This window comes from Sinocyclocheilus anshuiensis, unplaced genomic scaffold, assembly GCF_001515605.1.
Source record: "Sinocyclocheilus anshuiensis isolate Anshui unplaced genomic scaffold, SAMN03320099.WGS_v1.1 scaffold70, whole genome shotgun sequence".
NCBI lineage: Eukaryota > Metazoa > Chordata > Actinopteri > Cypriniformes > Cyprinidae > Sinocyclocheilus > Sinocyclocheilus anshuiensis.
The window spans coordinates 127-3,587 of NW_015542377.1; the positions used below are offsets into that span (position 1 = coordinate 127).

Consider the following 3,461-nt stretch of genomic DNA (forward strand, 5'->3'; position numbering starts at 1 on the left):
TTCAATGTGGTACTGTACTGTTACCACATCTGGAATTAATTGCATTTGTAAACCTACAGAAGCAGAAAAAAACTTGTTGTACCTCAGTGGTAGAAAATGTGCCTTTCAACTGGGGATGTAGCTCAGTGGTAGAGTGCACAGTGGTAGAAAAGGTCCTTCCACCTGGGGATGTAGCTCAGTGGTAGAAAAGTTTTTCAACAGGGGATGTAGCTCAGTGGTAGAGTGCATGCTTTGCATGTATGTGGTCCTGGGTTCAATCCCCAGCATCTCCACAGACTGTTAAAATTTAATTTCAGCAAAACGGTTTCAATTTGGTCCTCTAGCGTTACCACATCTGAATTTAATAGCATTTGAAAACCTACAATATCAGAAAAAAACTTGTTGTACCTCAGTGGTAGAAAAGGTCCTTCCACCTGGGCATGTAGCTCAGTGGTAGAAAGCATGCTTTGCATGTATGAGGTCGTGGGTTCAATTCCCACCATCTCCACAGACTGTTAAAATTTAATTTCTGCAAAATTTATAAGAGTCAAATTCCCTAAGGACGTGGTGTCACTTCCATACAACACCAGTTTAGAAACAGAGGAAGGAACACAGTTTTTCAGAGTCATTTATGATCAGCAAGTAAAAATATGTAGAATATGTTCAAGTGCTGAACATGAAAAGAAAGACTGCCCTCAACTAACGTGCAGAGAATGCCTGGAGCAGGGGCATTATGCGCAGGACTCTACAGCCCCACGGTGCCAAGGCTGCAGAAAGGCATTGCTAAGATGCATATGTGAAACAGATGAAAAGGAACATGAGGAAATGGAGATGGAGACGCATAATGAAGTGGAGTATTTGGAGGAGGCTTATGAAGAAAATGCATCACAACAAACAGGTGGATTAACAAAGGATATACTGAGCAGTGAAGGAGAAGAAGAAGAAGAAGAGGAAGCAAGTGAGAATGAGCAGGATGGAGAAGAAGAGGTGATGACTGGACTACAACTATCTGTGGACAATGTGGAGCAGGATGTGATGGAAAATAAAGAAGATAGTGATGGAACAAAGGACAGTACAACCCCGGAAGAGGTAAGCGACACTGGGGAGAAAAGAAAAAAGATTTGTGGAAAGAAAAGTTTTTGAGCAGGGGGACTAAAGTGAAAAAAACAGGACAAATAAACATTGAAAAGGTCTTCGAAATACAAAGAATAAGAAGAGAATCTAAAGACAGAAAAAGGAAGAAAGCTGAGATGATTGCTTTAAAAGATGTTGATCTGAGAGAGACTGAACAAAAGTGATGTGGGTTTTGTTTTGTATTTATATCTTTTTTCTTTTGTTTATGAGTCAACTGAATCTAGTGTCAATCAATGTAAGAGGATTGTCAACTAGGACTAAATTTGAAAATGTAATTTATTTAACAAAGAAGAGTGATATAATATGTATACAAGAGACTGGATGGAATGAAGACATTGTTAATGGCTTTAAGAAAATATGGGATGGAGAAATGTTTTACAATAATGACCCAAATAGGAAAAAAGGAGTAGCAATTTTAATTAGAAGGGGAGCGACAGAACAAGCAACAGAAATGTTCACAGATCATATAGGAAGATTATTGGTAATTAAAGTCGAAAGCAAAGAAGAAGAATTAACAATATGTACTATTCATGCACCAAATGAACGTTTAGAAAGAGTCACCTTTTTTTAAAGAATTAAGTGTTTTAATGGATGGTTATACAAATGTGATTATAATTGGGGATTTTAATACTATTTTGGAAAGAATTGATGTGGAGGATTACATGGTATATAGAGCAGATGTGGGGAGAACTGAATTAAAGAAAATGATGGAAAAACACCAATTTTTAGACATATGGAGGGAAAGAAATAGAGTAAAAAGAGAATATTCCAGAAGGCAAATTGTGAACACAGTCTTAAAGCAAAGTAGACTTGATTTGGTTTTATGTAACAGACAGTTAGAACTGTTCATCTCAAAAGTATTTTATAAAAAGTTTAGTGAAAGTGATCATGATTTTTTAAATGTAATCGTTGATTTTAGTGGAGTTGAGAGAGGTCCAGGGGTATGAGTTTTCAATGCAGAACTTTTAAAAAACGAGTCTTACAAAATGGAAATAGAAAATGTTATAATAAATAGTATAAACAATATCCTATATGAAGAAGCAAAAAGCGTATGGTGGGATAACTTGAAAAAAGCTATTAAAAAAATATCCATTGAATATTCAAAAAGAATGCAAAAAACAAAGAAAAGTAAAGAAAGATTTTGAAATAAGGAATGGGAAGAAGAAATGAAAAAAGTGTCCGAAGGAAAGATGGATGGCTTAACATCTGAGTTTTACAAGGTTTTTAAAAATGTTTTAACACCTATTCTGCACAATTTATTTGAAAAAATTGAGTGAAAGCTTGAAGAAAGGAATAATAAAAATCATCTATAAGAATAAAGGGGATAAAGAAGATCTTAACAATTACAGACCGTTGAGTATGCTAAATACTGACTATAAGATTTTGGCTAAGATCTTGGCAAATAGATTGAAAAAAGTGATTCCAAATATTATAACAACAACTCAGGCATATGGTGTCTTAAATAGAGATATATCAGACATAGTAACAAATATTAGAGACCTAATGTGGTATATGAAAGAAAAAGGTGAAGGAGGATATTTAATTAGCATAGATTTGGAAAAAGCTTTCGACAGAGTAGAGCATAAATATTTGTTTGACTTAATTGAAAAATTTGAATATACTTCAAATGCAAGGCTGTGCATGTATGACATTTGTGTAATTTTAATTAAAAAAAATAAAATAAAAAAAAGCACATGCTTTGCATGTATGAGGTCCTGGGTTCAATCCCCAGCATCTCCAAGCACTGTTTGTGAATTTCATACAAAGAATTTCAAGCAATCCTTAAGAGTTCCCTCTACTGGACTTTATAGCAATTATAGCAACACAAAGAAAATATGCGTTGCAACTGGGGATGTACCTCAGTGGTAGAGGTTGTGCTTTGCATGTATGAGGTTCTGGGTTCAATCCCCAGCGTCTCCACAGACAGTTAAAATTTAATTTCAGCAAAACGGTTTCAATTTGGTCTAGTGGCGTTACCACGTCTGGGGCCTCATTTATAAAATGTGCGTACGCACAGATTTGATCTTAGAGTGTGTGTACACTAAAATCAACGGCAACGTTCATATTTATATAAACGGTCTTTGACGTGGAAAAGTACTTACTGCCACGTCAGGGTCTGAGCAGGCGTACGCACTTTTCCTTGTGGCAAAGTCGGAGTAATGCAGCTATTTGAACATCTAAGCTGCAATAATAATAAAAGCGGTGTATGTGCAAGCACCGAATTCATCATAAACAACAAAGAAGCAATGTAAGAGATTAACTGTGCAGTGTAGTCAGACTTTTTATTAACGGGAGTTTTTGCGAGATTAAACTGACCTTTTTAGTAGCCTAATGTTGAGAGTTCTTTA

The 3,461-nt window shown here is 35.5% G+C and overlaps 3 non-coding genes across 3 annotated transcripts; all 3 read left to right on the forward strand.

Annotated features, from left to right (window-relative positions):
• Positions 1-200: 200 nt before the first annotated feature.
• trnaa-ugc (transfer RNA alanine (anticodon UGC)) lies at positions 201-272 on the forward strand. Its single transcript has one exon. It is a non-coding gene; the product is annotated as a tRNA-Ala (tRNA).
• Positions 273-415: 143 nt separating this feature from the next.
• Positions 416-487, forward strand: trnaa-ugc (transfer RNA alanine (anticodon UGC)). The gene has a single exon. It is a non-coding gene; the product is annotated as a tRNA-Ala (tRNA).
• A 2,474-nt stretch (positions 488-2,961) lies between these two features.
• Positions 2,962-3,033, forward strand: trnaa-ugc (transfer RNA alanine (anticodon UGC)). Its single transcript has one exon. It is a non-coding gene; the product is annotated as a tRNA-Ala (tRNA).
• Positions 3,034-3,461: the final 428 nt, after the last annotated feature.